The sequence below is a fragment of the Adiantum capillus-veneris genome, chromosome 11, assembly GCF_014529385.1.
Source record: "Adiantum capillus-veneris isolate H3 chromosome 11, ASM1452938v2, whole genome shotgun sequence".
Taxonomy (NCBI): domain Eukaryota; kingdom Viridiplantae; phylum Streptophyta; class Polypodiopsida; order Polypodiales; family Pteridaceae; genus Adiantum; species Adiantum capillus-veneris.
In genome coordinates this window covers 70988852-71011593 of record NC_140941.1, presented here as the reverse complement: position 1 = coordinate 71011593, position 22742 = coordinate 70988852, and positions in this window count along the sequence as shown.

The window sequence follows — 22742 nt, the reverse complement described above, 5'->3', positions numbered from 1 at the left end:
TTCTGCTCACACTTACTTTTTTCTTTTCTCCAATCCCCACTTGACTGTCAATCTTTTCCTTTCTTTTCCCGAACTCCAACCCCCTTTTACTTTTGAATTTAGGCTACAACCAAGGAGTTTCCAAGCATGGGCTTCACACGCCATCGGTGCTCTCACATAGGACTTGTTAGCCATTCCACCTGGGAGCCTCACTTGCTATCACCAAACCCCAAGAACTCCACTGCACCCTAAACTTCCATTGAAATCTCAAAAGAATTCCTTTTTCTCCCTCTGCTTCGTCCACCTGCAGTTTGGCGATCAACAAGCCGCAAAATCCGGGTAAAAGTCTTTATCTCCGACTTCAATTTGCACAAGCCCTCGCTGCTTCCCGAGATTCTCGGGCCCTTGAACCAGAGGGACCAAAATAGGAAAAAACTTATGACATCACACTGCTGCCACTTAGCACAAACTCCAATAGCTCGCTGACCTGGACTCGGTTTGACATGCCATCACTTTCTACTAGCTCCATACCATGTGCATGACATTCCAAAAGTTGGTGAAGGCCCATAACCTCTCAGCACGTACACTTTTCGATGTGGGTAACTTGGTCCATAACTGGCCTTTGTTAAATATTGAACTGACCATAACTTTCCCTCTAGAGCTCCGATTGACAATCTGAGAAGACCCACATGATCCACAAGTCGAGCTCTACACATACGTTTGCTGACATCAACTATGGCCATCTGTTAGCATCTACCATGTCCGTCCGACATCTGTAAGACCTTCAAACTTTGGGCTTCAATATCTTCCACACCGGGGCTCTGCTCGAGGAGCCGTCTAGACAGGCTTCTAAAGCTCTTTAAACATTACATTCTCAGGCATTAGAATAGAATTTGGGACCCTTGGACCTGTAGTCCCAATTATCCCACCTTGGAGTCCTTGGCCTAAAAATCACTCGAAGCATACATTTCCACTGCCACTGTCTTGCCCAGGGCCTTCACAACGGCCTTGCCACTTTACCATGCACCTATTAGTATATGCAGCATTGTGTTGGACACCTCCTAGCACGGACCAACTTTGCTTGCGCCAACGTGTTCCTCCACTTTTACTTTGCCCTTACCTTCAAGACTGATAACACTCACTGCCTGGTTGCCATCCAGTGGAGGGGGCAAGGGTGGAATGAGAGGTTGCGATGGTGGTGAATGTGGTTGAACCAGTGGTTGTATAATTTTCACGAGTGGTGCTTATTTGGTGGTCTTGGTGGTGGTGGTGAGAGTTGGTTTTGTCTTGCTCCTCTGTTGAAATTTTGTCTCTTTGGGTGTGGACAATAATGCATACCATGGCCATCTTCTCCACAATTGTAGCAGTGGTATTCTTGGTTTTGCCTTTGTTGTCCTCTCCCTTGCTCTTGGTTGCAGTTGTGTGCATGCCCTTGCTACACCAGATGCCCAAATAGACTTCTGCTTGAGTAGTGATTCGGTTCAATAGGTCTTGCTGCTCTTCTGATGCCTTTTGTGGTTCGGTCATGTGAGTGGTTGTTGCAGTCAATGGGGTTATTCAAACTGAGCTTGATCCCTCTGAATCATGGGCTCTTTATTGCATCTACAGCTTCTTATCTTTAAGGCGGGTTATTTCCACTACCAACTCATACATTGTAAGCACGTGACCAATGGACTAGACAAGGCATTAAAAAATACAAAATATTTACCTGGTACCAAATTGGAGTAGTTTGGAGTGTTGAAGTGTGTACCAAATGTTGACAACGATCCTAAATCAATTGAGTTCATGTAAGTATTTGTATGACAAGTTATCTCAGTGTAGATTTCAATGAATATAAGTACATTGCCATAAAGTTGGAGAAGATTGAATTTACAATTTATAACACAATTAAAATAAGTGAAGGGATCTAAAAGTGTTTGATGGTGCTCTTGCTTGTACAAAGTTGCATGGATATGAGAATATCTGCAAAGAGAGTCACGTAAAAAATATTAAAAAACAATTAATTTATCAAATCTATATTAAATTGAGGGATTGTTGTGTAGAGAGTAGGGGAAAAGTTGGAGATCTTAAGATACGAAGAGAGGCGGAATAAACACTTGGGTGGTGTATAATATTGTATCTAGGTCTAAAGATACATAGAGAGAGCTTATTCAGGAGAGATAATTGCAATGATCTTATAGGATGTATATTATTAAAATATATCAAGAAATTTCATACTTGAAGGTGCTCTGATGAGATAGTATTGTAGTTAGCTTCATCTGCAAAAGTGTTTTTTGACAAGCACTAAAGATGATTTCTTTTTAAATTCAACCATAATTTAACCATATAATATATATATTAACATTCTGAAAGCCTTCAATGATAAAATTAATGCAAAGTTAGGATTGTTTGCCAATAAAAGAGATTAGAGAATGAAACTTTGAGTATAGACGAATGGATAACGAAGGTGTTAAATAAATTTGGAGAATGGTTTGTAAGGTTGGGGTGATCAAGGGATATCGGTCTTCTGTAAAAGTGGTACTAGGCCAATCAATAATTCCAAATAGAAAGCTAATCCAAGTACTTAATTTGGAGAATTTTCTATCCCTAAATACAACTTTGCAGCTACATACTTATACTTGGTAATCAAAACATGAAGCTAATCCATAAAGACCAATTGAACTCATGATCAGATTAAGACTACCTAGTAGGATACGCTAAATGTAGGTTTCCTGATGGAAAGGTGTTGGTATCAAATTATGGCATAGAATTAGTTACCCCATAATAACTTTAGCCATGCACAAAGAAGGATTAAAAACAATATCAAAGATTTCATACGCAAGCAAAGAAGCGAGATAAATAATGATTCCAGTATTGTGTGGTGCAACACAAGAGTATTGCAAAGGTGCAAAGTTCAAAAATTACATTTTATCAATGGTACATCACCATCAAGCCAATGGTTTGTAGGCACAACAAAATAAATAAATTTGCATAATTTTAAGAGACAAGAATTGCTTACAGCGATATATCCGGATTTTAACAACGGAGATAGCAGTCATCACACATTATAGCGAGAGTGTTAAAGTTGTTTGTGACAAGTTGTAACTGAAACTTGGTTAGCATGGGCTATTCTCATGAATAATATGGCAGCTTGTGAATGAGAAGACCTTGTCTCGTAGAGATAGCTATGATTGTTAGGCAAAAGGTGTGCCCCTTACCAATTGTGTCCCTGTCATACTTTGGTAGGCCATTCACAGTGATCCCCACACGATGAAGATCTTTAGTGGGATGCCGCTCCCAAAAGTGAGGCAGTATGTGTGGTTGTAGCTATCTAAAGTGAGCCATGAAGCTTTGATAATGAGAAGTAGAGAGAGGGATATTCTACTGTTACCATATACATGTGGTAGTGATGTGTGTGAACACACTAGGACCGCCGGGGCATTTTTTCCCTCTTTAGGAGGTTTTTTCCCCCGTGCATTGTATATACACCCATCACTCTAGGGCTATCTATCTTTCCATTGCACACTAAGTAACACACTCTCTATTGTGTGCCTTGAGCTTCCTTCGTCTTCTCCAAGCTGTGTGTGTTTCTCTACAACCCTAATTCCAACAATTGGTATCAGAGCAGGTCACGTCCTCTCGGGCTTAGTCGCCAGCTGCTCCTGCACACGCCTGCTCACTTTCTCCGATTTCAGTGAGCTTTGGCGAGCGTTCACAGGTCGACAACTATTTTGGGGAGCCTCGAAGAGCTCGGTCTGCTCAGAATTTTGATTTCGGCTCATTTCGGCCTTCGTTTCCACTACAGGCAGTACTGCACATGCTATTTCGTCATTTTGTGAAGAATTTCTGTCAGTGCCATTGTCTGCATAACGGTGCCTTATAGTCTTCTACGGTTTGTGCTATATAGCACAGGTTGTTCCCGCTCCGTTTCTCCTATTTTCAGGCAGTTTTCCCATCAGGTGCAGCATTTACCATGGCTGAAAACAACAACACAGATGTGTTCAAGATGTTTGGTGCTGAGGACAGGTTGGATGGGGACAACTACCCTATGTGGGCTTATATGATGCAACATGTTCTTGTGTCAAAAGGTGTCTGGAACATTGTGCAGGGTATTGATGTACGTCCTGGTTCTGAGGATGTAGGCGATGTTGAGGATGTTGCAGGTCTTGCTGCAAGGATTGCAGCTGTTAGAGTTGTTTTGCCTACGGCAGAACAAGCTCGTTGGGATGTTAAGGATACGCAGGCTCATGCATTGATTGCGTTGTCTGTGAAGCGCACCATTGTTCCTCACATCCGTTCAGCAAAATCTGCAAAACAGGCTCGGGATATTCTAGCAGGTCTTTATGCAAGCCTCAATGAGGCTAAAATTGCTTTTCTGCGTAAAGAGCTAGAGTCGAAGATTATGCATGAGGAAGATGATATGGACACTTTCCTTGCTACTGTCAAGGATATCAATGAGCAGCTTATTTCTGCAGGTGAAGTCATTTCAGACAGTTCCCTTGTGCAGACTGTTCTTGATGCCTTACCAGATTCCTACCAGACTTTTGCTAGTACTTGGAGACTGATGACCCAAGGAAATCTTGAAGTTGTCAAGTTTGATGCATTATGCACATTGCTATTGCAAGAGTCACTTTCCAGAAAAAACAGGACTAGGCAGCGTGCAGTTGAACAGGCTTTTATTGCTTCTCAAAGAAAGGGTGGTAACAGTAATGCAGCCACTTCTTATGGTTCTGCTGCGAGTGGCAAAAATTATGTTCCTAATGCTTCTGCTGGCAGTACTTCGTCTGGCAATTCTGGTGATAAGGGCAAAAAGAAGATGCATTGCCATTATTGTAAAGCCAATGATCACTTGATCAAGTCGTGTCCTAAGTTGAAGGCCAAAGAGGCTAAGAAGAAAGAGGGTGGTTCCACTACAAATGCTGGTTCCACTACAAATGCAGCCATTGTTGAGTCTTCTGTGAAAGGAGACTGTGTTGCTGATGTTGATGCAGAATGGGCTTTTAGCGCAGAGTGCACTTACAATCCTACTGTCCATGATGCATGCTTGTCAGTTGTTGCAAATTCACATGTGTGGTATTTTGACAATGGTGCTACAAAGCACATTACCTCACATCGTGAATTGTTTACCTCTCTCGAGTCTGTCCCTCATGGGAATTCAGTCACTTGTGCCAACAACGCCTCTCATCCAGTTCAAGGAGTTGGAAAGATTGTGCTCACTGCTGCTAATGGCAGTTCCTTCACACTTGTTGATGCACTTTATGTACCTAGGATAAAAAAGAATCTCTTGTCTGTATCCGCACTTGCTAGACTTGGACTTGTAGTCAAATTTGTGGATGACAGATATACAGTTCATGATTTCAGTTTTCGTGATGAAATTGTTGCATCTGGGCTTTTGTGTCGTGGGCTGTATAAGCTCACTTTGTATGACAAGTGTGGACAAAATTTTGCAAATGCTGCAGATTCAAGGTCTATTTCAGATGCAAAACTTTGGCATGCACGTTTTGGTCATCTTAATTTTGCAAGTTTGCTACGTTTGCAGAAATCTGATATGGTTGCTTCTTTGCCGCCTCTTGAAGCACCTGTCAAACATGTTTGTGAAGGCTGTATTTTGGGTAAGATGCAGCGTTCTAAGTTTCCAAAGGATGGTTCAGTTCGGGCCACATGCAGGTTGCAGCTTGTGCATAGTGATGTTTGTGGGCCCATGCAAACTCCGTCCTTGGGCAATTACCTGTACTTCGGGACTTTCATTGATGATTACTCCAGGCATGCATGGGTATTTCTACTTAAAGCGAAGTCCGAAGTTTTTATGTGCTTCAAACAATTTCTGGCTATGGTTGAAAATGTCTCGAAATGTACTATGGGCACCCTCCGTTCCGATCGAGAGGGGGAGTATATGTCTCATGAATTTAATGCATTTCTGGCTAGTAGTGGGATAAAACACCAATGTACAGTGCCTTATACACCTCAGCAAAATGGTGTTGCTAAGAGAAAAAACAAGTCACTAACGGAAATGGCACGATGTATGGTCAAAAGTCAAGCTTTGCCGCATTCTTTTTGGCTTGAGGCCATTATGTGTGCCACTTATGTACTTAACAGGTGTCCTACGAAAGCTTTGCAGTCTATTACTCCATATGAAGCATGGCATGATAGAAAACCTTCTATTGAGCACATGCGTGTTTTTGGCTGTTTGGCATATGCTTTGGTGCCACAAGTGCAGCGCAAAAAACTAGATGATAAGGCTGTCAAATGTATTTTTGTTGGTTATAGTTCTGAAAGCAAAGGTTACAGGTTGTATCATCCGCAAACAAAACGTATTCTGGTTTCTCGGGATGTAGTGTTTGTGGAAGATTCTGTTCAGCCCTTGTTGTCATGTACTAGAGACAGTAATGTAAGCTCACAGCACATTTATGACACTTTGTTGCCTCTTTTCAGTGGTGAAAATACGAATGTAAGTTCCAATGAGGCAAATGTACAGCCTATGGGGGTTTTTGAAAATGTTTTAGATCAGCCTATTACTGATGCAGATGTACATGATGTACTTGATGAGGAAAGGGCTGAAAATGAGCAGGCTAGAGGTATGCCAAAATGGCCGGTGCACACTTTGCGTGATAGTAAATTGGATGCACCTTTGTCTAGTGGTACTTGTTCAGGCTCTCGCCATGCATCTTATGCATCAGATTGTTATGATTTATCTAGCTTACATGATGTTGAGGAGCCTCTGACTTTTGATGAAGCACAAAATTCAGAAAATTGGATGGCTGCCATGCAATCAGAATATGATGCACTTATAGAAAATGACACGTGGACTTTATGTGATTTGCCTCCTGGCAAAAAGGCCATTGGTACGAAGTGGGTTTACAAGTTGAAACGCAAGACGGATGGTGAGATCGATCGCCATAAGGCTCGACTTGTTGCAAAGGGTTATGCACAGCAAAAAGGCATAGATTATGAAGAGACTTTTGCTCCCACTTGTCGTATGACTACTGTGCATTTTCTATGTGCATTGGTAGCTCATTTTGGTTGGGATGTACATCAATCAGACATTGTTACTGCTTTCTTGAATGGTGACATATTTGAGGAAGTTTATGTAACGCAGCCTCGCGGTTTTGTCATAAAAGGACAAGAGGACAAAGTGTGCAAATGTAACAAGGCTTTGTATGGGTTGAAGCAATCTCCTCGTGCTTGGTATGAGAAAGATGACACTCATTTGGTCAAACAAAGCCTTCGTAACAGTCCAACAGAAAGCACATTGTATGTAAAGCGTGAGGGTGATGTACTTCTCATTGTGGTTCTTTATGTTGATGATTTGCTGATCACTGGACCAAATGAGAGACATATTGCTGAATTTAAGGCTGATTTGAATGCTACTTTCAAGATGAAAGATTTGGGGCTATTGCATCATTACTTGGGTATACAGTTTAAGCAGTGTGATGGTGGTATTTCTTTGTGTCAGAAAAGTTACATAGAAACATTTCTATGTAAGTTTGGACTTGAGGATTGCAAACCTATTGCCACTCCCATGGAAATAGGTTTGAAGTTGAGTCTAGATGATGCTGGCAATCCTTCTGATGTCACTCTTTACCAAACTGTTGTTGGCTGCCTCATTTATGTATGCAACACGAGGCCAGATATTCAGTTTGCAGTCTCACAGGTCAGCAGATTTATGCATAGCCCAGGGTCTAAGAATTTGCAGGCTGTCAAGAGAATTTTTCGCTACCTCAGTGGCACTTTACATCTTGGCTTGTTTTATCCCAAGGGGGGATCATTGCCGCTAGACTTACATGCTTTTTCGGACTCAGATTGGGCTGGTTGTTTTGACACACGAGTGTCCACAAGTAGTTTTTGTTTCATGCTTGGCAGTTCATGTATATCATGGTTGAGCAAGAAGTAACCTACTGTGGCCACTTCGAGTTGTGGGGCGGAGTACAGGGCAGTCTTCACAGCTATGGTTGAGTGTGTATGGCTCAGACGCCTTATGGCTAATTTGGGTGTTGGACAGGACACTGCCAACACTATCTACACTGACAGTCAGAGCGCATTGGCAGTTGCGAGGAACACAGTTTTTCATGCTCGCACAAAGTACATTGAGGTGCATTACCACTATGTCAGGGAGAGACTCCCAGCAGGAGAGATCAGCTTGGCTTATGTGCCAACACAAGACAACCTTGCAGATCTTTTCACAAAGGCATTGTCTCGTGAGAAGCTTGAAGCTTTCCGCAAAGCTTTGGGCTTACTCCCCTTTGTGGACTGATCCTGTCCTCAGGGCATGGCACTTCCCTTTACTCATGTGCCAGCTCTCGTTCACCGCATCACTCCAGGGGGGATTTGTTACCATATACATGTGGTAGTGATGTGTGTGAACACACTAGGACCGTCGGGGCATTTTTTCCCTCTTTAGGAGGTTTTTTCCCCCGTGCATTGTATATACGCCCATCACTCTAGGGCTATCTATCTTTCCATTGCACACTAAATAACACACTCTCTATTGTGTGCCTTGAGCTTCCTTCGTCTTCTCCAAGCTGTGTGTGTTTCTCTGCAACCCTAATTCCAACATCTACATCCACCAGTGTGATCGTGTGCGTTGTAGAGTATGTTTGTAATCATGATTTTGCTTGTGACTCCTTTGATTAGCATCATTGTGGCTAGGATTTTTTCTATATTCTTTGTCGTTGTCATAGTCTCCTTGTCTTAGGTACCTTTTCATGGTGACCCAGATCTTTATTGTCAGCTCTTGCTAGATCCTAACAAATGTCATGTCGCGTGCACTCTTATTCTTACTAAATTGCAAGAAACTTATGACCTAGTAACCCTCTATCTCGCAAAAAATCATAAATTTCATGTAATTTTGGATTTGGTTCTTTAGCAATGAAAGTTTGAAATAACTCAACATCTTGGCTCATCCATTATTAGAAAGAGGCTAGGATTTAGGGGGGCCTCTTAATTTTTCCATGAGATCATGTAAGTGATTAACATTTTGACAAATAGGAGCATGCCATGTGTGCAAGAATGGTAGGGTGTGTAAGAGGGGTTAAAGAATGCAATTTTCTCCCCAAAAATAGTGGACAACTTTTTTATTTTTGGCCTTCCATTATTCCACGCAATTTTGATTTGAGAAGAGATTGTAGATCTGAACAATCTACACACCAATATCTTTCCACAAATATGTTACATAATATGGTTTTACCTGCTAGATTTTAAGCTACATTTTGAGGAGAATATTTGAATTCAAATAAACTAGCTATTTTGCCTATTCAAATTCAAAAGTTATCTTTTGATTGCTTTCTTAATATTAAAGATTTGACACCCTTATATTGCCAATAAAAAGGCCCTCCTAGATCCCATTCTTTTGCTTTTAATGACAATAATGAGATGTCAAAACTCTGATTGACGATATACCACTTACAGCCTACTTCACATGCTACACACTAGCTTTCAAATCCTTGGCATATCCTCGAAGCAATAATCTCAATGCGAATTCTTCCCCCATGACTTCAAAGTGCAAGCGTATGTGATGCTTTTGTGAGGGCACCACATTTAACATAGGTATCGACCAATACACTACCATGAATGACATCTTCCTCCAACAACCAACCCCTGACTAGAAATCACGTCGTGAATTCTCGCAATCAAGGCATTCCAAGTGATGATATTCCAGATAGAAAACCCATCAAGAACTTTATGTGCTTTCATAAACTCATCACATATGGCATTCATACCAACCCAAATACTGCCAAGCATAATTTTTGGGTTACACTTTGACCCAATCAATGCTAGGTATTAGCAAATCAAACCCCTATTAAGCTTGATCCAATTTCTTGACACACATCCTGAGGTGGTCCAAACACCAGCATAACCAGCCCCCGAAAATTATTGTATTGGCCATATATTCTATCATAAAATCTAATATCTAACCAACCCAAATGATTTTCTCATATTAATTGATCATTTAATATGGGAGAATAAACGTGAACAAGGGTTAGAATATAGACATGTGCTTATGGATCTATCTCAACACGGTGCCAAGGTTAAAAGGGGTCCAAATGAGAGATGGTATGTTAAAGAGCAATGCTACCTAATAGAACTTAAAGACCGTAGGGTTAGCTTCATTAAAGACCTCCAAAAGTTAGTGTTCAAAAGTCCTTTGATCTTAGGCAAGATAGGGCTGACCTTGAGGTGGGAATCCTACCCAAGCATGAGGTGCTTGTTAGCTTGCTAAGTGTTAGTGGGAACCTTACCCAAAAGCTTGAGGTGTTTCTCACATGCTTAAATGACTAAATTTCTTGAAGTATTTAATTCAAACATAACTCTCAAGAGGCATCAATGTTTCCATGATTGATTGACTAAGTCCTTGAAGTATTCTATTCAACCAAATGACTTAATAAGCATAAAAGACACATGTTCAAATGATCCTCCACATGTGGCCCTCATGTGTGTTTGAATGCTATTGGATAGGTTTTAAAGGGGTTCAATGAGAATTTAGATACATAAAAATAAATAATTAAGTTCTTTCTCTCAAAGAGGAAAAAGAGGACACATGTCCAAATGAAATAATAAAATATTATGAGAGAGAGAGAGAGAGGTGGACCAAGCATGAGAGGGGGTACACTCTCCCACACACACACACATTCTCTCATTGTGTGGAGTGTAAAATGCAAGAGCTCCATCTCCTTCTCCAAGCTTGTTGAGAAGTGGAGAGCCTACACCAACACTCATGGCCATGGAATGCAAATCCAACCAAGAGCCATGCTTCAATGCTTAAGCTTGTCATCTTCTTCATCTTCATTACTATGCTATTATGATATGCTAAGCAAGAAGAGTGATGATAAGTGAGAAACTATTTCTTTCTCCTATGGATGATTCTTCTTCCTCTTCCCTACCCTCATTCCTCGCTAGCTCTCTCCACCTTCGAAGGTGTTTGAGGCCTTGGGACTGAGGCTTGGGATAGTTAATGCTTTTTGCAAAGTTTATGTTAAGTTGTGATGCATGAAGGTTTCCATCTTCATAGCATCACCAAGGTCACAAGGAACACAAAGATTGTATTGTAACAAGTCTCTCTTGATGGGAGAATCTATAATACAAATGTCTTTTGGAGGGGGCTCCAAGTAAATCCGGTCCTCAACTATTGTTATGTTCTCTAATACTACCTCTCTCTTGCAAAAGTATTGTTCATGCCAAGTTAATTAAGTACTATGTTTATGTTGCTACCATCAATTAATTTCACCCTCCATATTCTCAAAGTAATCTCACAAAAATGCTCACTCTAATTCTCTTAATTCCTCTATTCTCAAAGTTCATAAGCCATTTCCATTACATTGGTATCAGATTATTTGGTTTCTCTTTTCTTGCTTAAGAAGAGAGGTCCTTAAGTAGCCTATTAATGGTTGATTTTGTTCATTATATTAGGGTAAGTGGGATTGGGATCTATTATCAATTTTGTTGAACCCACTATGTGGGATATGGTGCACACTTTGGAAGCTTTGGTCTTAATAATGGAGTCTTTTTAAACTTGCCTACGGCTTTACCATTATTGAGTCATAAGAAGTCTAAAAGGAGCTATCCCTCGACAATTCTGCTATGTTAGACCCATCCCACTACTCTCTACAATTAACCAATTCGAGCCGTGGGTGTAGATACTTAAGTGCTTATTTTCAAAGGCTAAGAGGAGTAGCAACTAAGTCTTTGAGTTGCCAAAGAATACACTAAGTAAACACGTAAGTATAATTAGCATGGCTGACAATAACCAAGAGAGTAGAATGAACATTGATAACTTTGATTTTGCCCATGAAGGTGCTAATGATGATGCCCCCATGTTTATCCATTATCTTGTTACTAAGTTGCATCAAGCTATGGGCAACCCTACTTTGAAAGCCGAAGTTACTCAGCAACTTCATACTTATGGGATTTCCCTTTCTCTCCAAGAGGAGAGAGAGCTTAGGAAGCCTCTTGATGAGACCCCCAAAAGAAGACTCTCTCCCATACGAGAGGAAGAATCCAAAGAACAAGAAAGTAATGAATCCCTAAGTTCCTCTGAAGATGTGGCTCCACAAAGACGGGGGTCTAGACGATCGCCAACTCCTCCCATGAGGAAACGGTCAACAAATAGTCCTTCTTCTCGTCACTCCAGAAGGGAAGAGAGGAAAGAAAAGGAAGAAAAGGTCAAGAAAGAGGTCACCCTCTTCTCCTTCTTCTTCACCTTCCTTCTCTCCCGACGAAAGCTATGGATATTCTCCTAGAGAATACAAGAGGGGAGGACATTGCAAATCATACCCTGCATGGCGAAGATCACAAAAGCTCAAGAAGTTCAAAGAGGGAGGAAAGAGTATCTCTTTTCTCACCTATGATGGCACCTTTGGTGCCACCGACAAATTATTGGCCTTCATCCAACAATTTGATGTGGCCTTTGGAGACAAGGGCTTCACGGAGTCCTCCAAGCTACACCATGTAGCTATGCACTTCCAAAAATTGCCTTCGTGGCAACGGTGAAGCCCCAAAGACATGGAAAACTCTACGAGTTTCCATCATGAAGCAATTCCTTGCAAGTGATGCAAAGGACAAAGTACTTACCGAATGGCGCAGTTTGAAGCTTCTCTCACATGAGTCTATTCACAAATATGTGGACAAGTTTTGGGATTTACATCTCAAGGCTATTGTCTTCCAAAATATAGACTTCGCCAAGCAAAAGCAACAATTTTGTGCGGGATTACCTGAAGAAATGGCCGAGTATGTCAACTCCCAACGGCCTGGTTCTATCATCGAAGTAATCCACCACACCATGGTTGCTTCCTGCATCAATTTCCAACAAGGGGCTAGACGGAATGTCAAACCCATGGAAAAAAAAAAGACAAAAATGATGCAAAGGGGAAAACCAATGCCCAAAATTCTTCCCAAGGCACTTCCTACAACAACAACAATAGGTCCAAGGAGAAGGGAGTTTACAAAGGTAAAAACAAACTCTCTCATGAAGAGCTTGAAGCTTTTCGCAAGGACCAAAAGTGTTTTAAGTTTGGGGAGCAAGGACATGGTTATCATTCTTGCCCCAAGAAAAATACTCGCAATGAGACTCCTAGGGCTTCCACCATCGAAGCTCCAAAAGAGGATGCTCATTGCAAAGGATCAGCTCTCTCCTATGCTTGGGGAAAGGTAAGGGAGCATGATGCCTTCATCTTTTTTGACCGTGGTTCCACTCACAACTTCATATCAACGGAGTTGGCCACCAAGTTGGGCATTCAAGCTTTCGAGAAGGGAGATATTGTAACGGCTGACACGGCTTTCAAGGGACAGCAAATCTCCGTTACTCCCTTGATTGGGAAGTTGAAGCTTCATGTCCAAAGCTATGTCGCAAAGAAAACTTTTTCATCTCTCCTCTCCAACATGAGGATGCTATCCTAGGGGCGCCATGGTTTGATCGCATGGCTGCCAACATGAAGTTCTCTGAAAGAAGAATCTACTTCACCTACAGGGGAAAGAAAATATATATAGATGCTAATGAGTCTGATCGTACTATACCACTTGTAAATTCACGAGGTTTTGATAAGTCAATGAAAAGCTCGATTTTTGCGTACATGATTTTTATCAAAGAATCCATTGATGACGTGAATGGTTTATCAAATGAAACTGGTAGGAATCAAGAAGAGTTAGACTTGTCTAACTTTCTAAAAGGATTCCAAGTTGTGTTCATCGATGATATCCCTATGGAGTTACCTCCAAAACGAGGGGATGATGACCATCGAATTGAGCTCCTATCAAGAAGCTCACTGCCTAACAAACCTCCTTATCGATTTTCCCAAGCTCAACAAGAGGAGATTATGAGGCAAGTACAAGAATTGGTAGACAAAGGGATGGTGAGGCCTAGCTCCTCTCCCTTTTGTTCTCCAATCCTTTTAGTGCAAAAGAAAGATGGTATATACCGCATGTGTGTGGACTATCGCGCACTGAACCATATCACTATCAAAAACAGATTTTCCATACCTCGGGTAGAAGATCTGTTTGATAAACTACAAGGCTCTACTTACTTCAGTAGGATTGACCTTAAAAGTGGCTATCATCAAATAAGGATATGGGAGGAAGATATCCTAAAGACTGCGTTTCGTTCAACGTTTGGTCTTTATGAATATCTAGTCATGCCTTTTGGCTTGACCAATGCACCTGCCACATTCAATTAATTGATGGAGAAAATATTTAGACCCTACTGCAAGTTCACTGGAGTGTTCTTTGATGATATCATCATCTACTCCAAGTCCTTGGAGGAACACAAGCAACATCTCCAAGTGATTTTTTAAACATTGAGGGAGAACAAGCTTTTTCTTAACCAAAAGGAAACCAAATTTTTCCTTCAAGAGATTCAATACTCAGGTCATATTATCTCTCAAGATGATATTCATATGGATCCATCAAATCTGGAGGTAATAAAAGCATGGCCTAATTGGTATGTGTGCATACTATAGATGCTTCATATAGCAAAATTTTCTCAAATAGTAGGACCATTACATGACTTAACAAAGAAAAACGTTAAGTATTCATGCACTACTAAGGAGCAAAAAGCTTTTGCCAAGCTCAAAGAGAAGCTTACCTCTCAACCAGTCCTCATGCTTCCGAACCTCTCAAAGCCATTTGAGGTCCAATGTGATGCTTGTGGTGATTGCCTTGGAGTAGTCTTGCTTCATGCAAGAAGGGCATGCCATAGCATATGAGAGTCGAAGGGTCAATACGGATGAACAAGTCTTGGGCATTTATGAGAAAGAGCTTTTAGCTGTTCTACATGCCCTAGACACATGGAAGCACTATCTCTTGGGGGCTCCATTCATCCTACGAGTGGATCACAAAGCCTCAAGAAATTCATGACACAAACCAAGCTCTCTGACAAACAAATGAGGTGGGCAAATTTTCTTTTTCAATACAAATTTCATATTGCTCACATTGATGGCAAGCACAATCAAGTGGTCGATGCACATTCACAAGGGTCAAGTGTAAATGTGGTGTCTATAGCAAATCAGAATGATCTATCTTTTATGCTAGATAAGTATTATACTGACCAAGACTTTAAGTAGGTAATTACAGCCTTTGCATTAGGGAAGAAAAAAAGAACCATTCACCTTGAAGGATGGTTATCTTCCAAACGGCAATAGGCTATGTGTTACTCACCAATACAATAAGAAAGTCATGTATGAATCCCCTGCTTCTCCTTATGTGGGGCAAAGAGGGATTCCATAATCTACCCCTCGAGGAGTAGAAATGTATTTCTGTTGGTCTACCATGAAAAGTAAACATACAAGAGTATGTTTCAAAATGCATGGTATACCAAAAATTGAAATTTGATCGAGGGAAGTAACTTGGATTGTTTTAGTCGACATGCTTAACAAGAAAACACACTCTATGCCTGTCAAAAAAACTATTAAGGCACATCAAACGGCAACCCTCTTTAGATCTCAAATTTTCAAGTATCACGGATTGCCAACATCCATAGTGTCAGACAAAGATCCTAGAATGACCAGTAATTTATAGAAGGGTCTCTTTGAGAATCTAGGAAGTAGGTTAAATTTTTCTTTCGGCCTATCATCCACAAACGGATGACCAAAGTGAAATAACTAAACTAACGATTCTTGAATCTACTAAAAGCTTATGTCATGGAAGTAGATCAACGTTCTCAATGAGAGAAGTACCTACCTCTTATAGAGTATGCGTACAATGATATTGTACATACTTCTATAGGGAAAGCACCTTTTGATGTTAAAGAGGGAAGATCCAAAAGTCCCTTACTACTTAAAAGTATATGGGAAGATGTTCGTTGCTAATGAATATGGCCGAGACTCACAAGAATCTTTTCTAAAGGTTAAAGAGGTTATATCAAAGCAAAGGCAAAAAGGGTTGCTGCTAATAAGCACAGAAGAGCCTTAGCCTTTAAGAAAAATGATTGGGTCTTGCTAAAGTTTCTCAAGGCTCACCTAAGGCATACTACAGGCTAGAATTCTATGAGCCACCAAGATTATTATGCTAAACTAGAAGAAAGATACTATGGTCCTTTCTTTCAAAATTATTAAGCCAATCAATGAGATGGCTTATTAGTTAAAGTTACCCAACCATTGGCTCGTTCACAATGCTAACCATGTGAGCCTACTCAAGCCTTACAAAGGAGAGCCACCAAAAGAACCAATAATGGAGGACCCGCCAAAGATCAAAGATCAAGAAGAGGTGTTGTAGCCCGAATCGATTCTTCGACACGAAGACAAGGTACTAAGAAACGGTAAGATTATCCAATGATATCTTTTTAAGTTTCACAATTATTCTTTAAAGATGCTAGATGGATGCAAGGAACCTAGCTAAAGGATAATATGAACCTTGTCAATGCTTACAATGCTAAACTAGAGTAAGCAAATGAAAATGCATTTTAAATGAACAATGTTTTTGTCTTATAAGACTCGTTCTCTTTCTTTTATTGTGCACAAAATTTAAAAAGTATGAATGCTTAGGATCATGTTTGTGGTGACATGTCTCCCAAACACCAAGTAGAACTTGTCACTCTACTTTGGAAGTATGATATGGACTAAAGAGCAGACATGCTTACGGTAGCTACGTCTCCCAAGCACCAAATGGACTAGTCATCCATTCTGGAATGATATCGTAGGGTGAAAAGGGACCTCTACCCGCTAAGAAACGTAGACTAATGACTAAGACTTTATCTCTTCTACCTCATAGTCGAGGGTGACTATGATTTTCAGAGAGAGGTAATGTCATAAAATCTAATATCTAACCAACCCAAATAATTTTCTCATATTAAACTAATCATTTAATGTGGGAGAATAAATGGGAACAAGGGTTAGAATATAGACATGTGTTTATGGATCTGTCTCAACACGAGGCCAAGGTTAAAGGGGGTCCAAATGAGAGATGGTATGTTAAAGAGCAATGCTACCTAATGGAGCTTAAAGACTGTAGGGTTAGCTTCATTAAAGACCTCCAAAAGTTAGTGTTAAAAAGCTCTTTTATCTTAGGCAAGCTAGGGTTGACCTTGAGGTGGGAATCCTACCCAAGCATGAGGTGCTTGTTGGCTTGCTAAGTGTTAGTGGGAACCTTTCCCAAAAGCTTGAGGTATTTCTCACATGCCTAAATGATAACGTTCTTGAAATATTCAATTCAAAGATAACTCTCAAAAGGCATCAATGTTTCCATGCTTGATTGACTAAGTCCTTAAAGTATCCAATTCAACCAAATGACTTAATAAGCATAAAAGACATGTTCAAATGATACTCCACATGTGGCCCTCATGTGTGTTTAAATGCTATTGGATAGGTTTTAAAGGGTCCAATGAGAATTTAGATACATAAAAATAAATAATTAAGTTCTTTCTCTCAAAGAGGAAAAAGAGGACACATGTCCAAATGAAATAATAAAATAATACGAGAGAGAGAGAGAGAGAGGTGTGGACCAAGCATGAGAGGGGGGGTATACTCTCCCACACACACACACACACACATTCTCTCATTGTGTGGAGTGCAAAATGCAAGAGCTCCATCTCCTTCTCCGAGCTTGTTGAGAAGTGGAGAGCCTACACCAACACTCCTGGCTATGGAATGCAAATCCAACCAAGAGCCATGCTTCAATGCTTAAGCTTGCCATCTTCTTCATCTTCATTACTATGCTATTATGATATGCTAAGCAAGAAGAGTGATGATAAGTAAGGAACAATTTCTTTCTCCTATAGATGATTCTTCTTCCTCTTCCCTACCCTCATTCCTCGCTAGCTCTCTCCACCTTCGAAGGTGTTTGAGGCCCTGGGACTGAGGCTTGGGATAGTTAATGCTTTTGGCAAAGTTTATGTTAAGCTCGTGATGCATGAAGCTTTCCATCTTCATAGCACACCAAGGTCACAATGAATACAAAGATTGTATTGTAACAAGTCTCTCTTGATGGGAGAATCTATAATACAAATGCCTTTTGGAGGGGGGACCGACTCCAAGTAAATCGGGTCCTCAAATATTGTCATGTTCTCTAATACTCTCTCTCTTGCAAAAGTATTGTTCGTGCCAAGTTAATTAAGTACTATGTTTATGTTGCTACCATCAATTAAGTTCACCCTCCATGTTCTCAAAGTAATCTCACAAAAATGCTCACTCTAATTCTCTTAATTCCGCTGTCCTCAAAGTTCATAGGCCATTTCCATTATATCTTCCTCATCCGAACTGCGATTGACGAGCCATAAACACAGGCATGGAGAGCATGTTGAGCACTAAAATTTTGGCCTATTAAATTATATTTTGGCAGCATCACTACATCTTGACTTGGAGTCAGTCCCAAAACCCTTAATTAGCATACATTCTAGTTATGTTGATGTCATAGCAGATTTTGGCTTAGATCATAAGGTTGTCAAAAGCTTGAAAATGTACACAGATCCTCCTCTTTCATCACATGCTCACAAAGAGGCATGACATCGCACCATCATAATTCTTTGGGCTCTCAAATGCACTTTCTCTCGAACTTTGGGATGCATATACACCATGAATTTCTCCAGTTTGAAGTACTCATCGTTGGCCAACTACATAGCAGCTGCAAACTCTACCCAACACTCTTCAAAATGATTAAGAAAAAGATCAAATTATCATTCAGCTCTTGCCTTAAAGCCTTCAACATTGCATCCAAATCCATAGGAAATACCTCCTTACAAAAATCCTACATAAAGCGAGCCCAAGAGGCCTGCCATATCAACTGAGGCTCTCCCTCCAAAGCATTAAACCATACCTTTGCTTTGTTCTGCATCAACAACTGAACTGTTTGCATCTTGCTACCTTCATTCGCCATATGCAACAACAACATGTACAACTCAAAATCAGCTATCCATTCCTTTGTATTCTCCTTGCCATTGAAGATTGGCCCATAGCTTCATGCTGCCATCACTTCTTTATTGACAAAACCACCTTTCTTGATCAAACCAATGAGCAATCAGATTCTCCATAGGGACATATGCCTTCCAATACACACCAACAAGCATATGTTGCACAATACTTGCACTACTTCAATCATACACACGATGCACTCCTCTCTCTCTCTCTCTTTCTCTCTCTCTCTCTCTCTCTCTCTCTCTCTCTCTCTCTCTCTCTCTCTCTCTCTCTCTCTCTCTCTCTCTCTCTCTCTCTCTCTCTCTCTCTCTCTCTCTCTCTCTCTCTCTCTCTCTCTGTGTGTGTGTGTGTGTGTGTGTGTGTGTGTGTGTGTGTGTGTGTGTGTGTGTGTGTGTGTGTGTGTGTGTGTGTGTGTGTGTGTGCGCGCACCAAAAAACACAAGCCAAAGAATGCACACACATACGCCAGCACCAACATCAAATTGCAGAAACAATGGACAAGATAAGGGGGTGGGGAGATTGACAGCAAGGAGGAATCGGTGCTTGATTTAAGAGCAAAGAATGTGTACAAAACTTTCTCTATTCTCCCTCCAACTCTAGGCAGCTGCTATCCCAAATTGGAAAAAGGGGAGGCCGCCTATTGGGGTAGATTTTCCTTTTTTAGCAAACTTGCCTACATCCAAACACTTGTTTGGGTTTTTCTTGCATGCTTGCACATGGGTTTGATTTTCTTGCGAGCTTCCTTTCGTGAGCTTTTTTGAGAAACAAATTTTTTTGCGAGCCTCTCCACGAGTGAGAAGATTTCACAAAAAGTATGGTTTGGTAGTAAGTTCTAGAATCCCCTCCCCCTACCAATAAAGACAAGCTAGTTGTATGAGTTATTTCATGAAGAATTTAATTTCCTGTTGTCAATATTTTGACAATCCGTTATCTCTTGAGATATCAGAGGCATTGCATGTTGTAGATATTCTTAAGAATCAGATATCTTCATATCAAACCATGCTAAAGAGGACAATTGAGACATAAAATGCAAAGTAAATAACTAACTCATGATTGGAATCATGTGATTATTAAATACATGTTTGAAGGAAAAATAAATCTATGAGATTCCAGCTTAGTGCATTTATGTGTGCTCCATCAACAAAAAACACAAAAAATGGGAGCATTACTACTGAACTACTCGAAGGGTTACATGTCCATACAAAAAAAAGCTATTTGAAAGAAGTCCTAAGCCACCGCCTCTCAAGAAAGCTTAAATATGTGCACAAGAAAGCTTAAATATGGGAACAAAATTCGACATGACAACATATTTGACACATCATCTTGTGACAGTATATGTTGATGTATGATCATATCCTCATTCTTATGTAAGCCTAATATCTGCAAGTAGACAAAATAGAGATGTTTGCATGCAACGTAAGGCTTCCCTTTAGCTTCTCTCTGCATGGAATTTGGACATGTACACCAAGGTTCTACCTTAATGGCATTCCTCTCCACTCTCACATGCCAATTGAAACATAGAGTGTGGTGGGGGATCCATTGCAATCTCATTAATGGGTGGGTGCAAGATCAGGTGTACCCAATTTTGGCAATTGGGTATTGAGTGTGGCATTGAGGTGACAGTTAACATATCCCAAACATTTGTTAATGTGGGGTCACTACAATATGTGCTTTGCATGGCCAGTTAGGATTGAGAGGTTAGACAAAACACTTAATTGACACAAAAATGTAAAAATCCTAGCTTTCACACATTCAAAACCCTTAGATCTACAAGATAGGTGAACTAAAGAAATGGAATTAATTGAAATGGGTGAAAGATTGACTTATGGTGCTTACTTTGAGTCAATTTTTTTTCTACGAGCAAACTTGCCACTAAAGGATCTATACAATTCATAAGAAGAATGTAGTGTAATTTTTATTATATTTTATTTCAAATTTATCTTTATTATTTTAACAAGCTAAGGTGTAGTTTTACAAAAGATCTACTAAAATTTAACTGTTGAATTGGATTTTTTGACATGAGCACATTCCTTATAAGTGTATTTGTCAAATCACTGTAGGATCTTGCGAAATGAGCTTTGCATCTACAGATATCTTGTGTAAAAAAATGGAAGTATAATCAACTAAGTATTTTAATTAGGATAATTCATAAAAATTACACACATGGCAAAGAAAACACCAATAATTCAAAATAAGCTCCTCAACATGTGTTTACCTAATGTGCACGATAACTTTTGCAATATATGAGCAATATTAGAATCACAATGCTTTGACAATGCATGGCATGCTAGACCAAGATGGTTTTTACACCAAAAAAAAACAAAAAAAACTCTTTTTGCAAAATGATTTGAAAACCAAGACTTTTCAATGTATGCTTGGCCATGTATATTGTGTGGGCACTGATTCTTGGCCCTCGTAAGAGAACACAACTGTGGTAGCATACCATATTATTTTGCATAAAATGCTTGTTTTCACGCAATCCAAATCTATAAAAACTGCCCAAAGTGGGTACACGTGACCATGCACTAGCATCATGGACTCAACACTACAAACCCTCTTCTCTGCCTCCTGGGAAATTCCATGATTCCACTTGGTTGACCTCCTTTTTTTGATGGCACTTGTTTTTTCCCTCTTGTCACTCTTCATTTGGTTCCTGGGAAATTCCATGATGCCACTTGGTTGACCTCCTTTTTTTTGTTGGCAAATATTTTTTCCCTCTTGTCACTCTTCATTTGCTTGCTTCTTTTCTAGAGGATTCCCCGACCCCTGCCACAAAAGGTGGATCATGCTTGACACCCGCCTTGAACCCAACCTTTAGCAATTTCTCTATCTCTTCAAAAGGTATGTTTGTGCCCATGTCCAGTTTCCTCACATTTGGGTACTTTGGTTTATGGATTATTTTTGGCTCTACATCTAGTAGAAATGGGAGCCCCAACATAACCGAGAACAAATCCAAGCCAAGCTAATCATACTGTAAATAATAAAAACTAAAATATAAGCGGTAAACTAAAGAGATTTTTGGCAAGGTAGCATGTTAATAGCTCCAACAGTTGGTTAGCAAGGGAGTTGTTTATCTCTAGAGGTTTTAAAAGGAAATTTCGGGCTTGCAATGGGGGGTCCTCTGCGTTAACACAGATGACCCTTGCCCAAACAATCTCGCCCAATCTTGGTCAAGCATGGTGAAATCACCTCAATTTTTTGCATTGTTCTAGCCCAAACAATTTAGCTCCTTCTTGGCCAATCCTGCCGCAAATTCACTAAGTTGGCAATGGGGGGTCCCTCTGCGTTAACGTAGATGATCCTTTCCTGAATCCATAGTGCCCAATCTTGAATGAGCACATAAAAGTACGCCCATTTTTCTAAGGAGTTTTGAAAATCTTAGGCACTAAGTTGGCAATGGGGGGTCCTCTACGTTAACGTGGATGACCCCTTTGCCAAATTCATTGCACAAACCCTTAGTCAATTGACGCCATTTTCTTCCCAAATTGCCCATTTTATGAGAGCTTTTGCATGCGCTACGGCATTGAATCCAATACACTCCCTTTTTTGTAGCTGCAAGCATTAAGGCATAGAGCTCGGATAAGTGCATCATCCGCGTTAACGCAGATGACCCCTTGCCAAAATAACCTCCCCAATACACTTTCATTTTTTGCAGTGTTATGCTGTGTTTTGAACAGAGTGGCTTGGACATTTTCATGGGTCTTTAGAGGTGCATACGCGCACACGCGCACATGCGTGCACACACACGCACAGTCTATACTTTGGATGACCTAGTAGGTCATCCGCGTTCCTTACTGTGCGAGTGTCCATTGGAGCGTTGATGGGAGTACTCTTTATTTTGGATACACTAGGAGTGATGGTGACATCAGGGTCTCGTCAGTTGGCAGAATTCGAGTTCTCTTAAAATAAATTTTTCTAGGACATGTAGGATAGTAACCTTCTTTTGGAGCTGTCA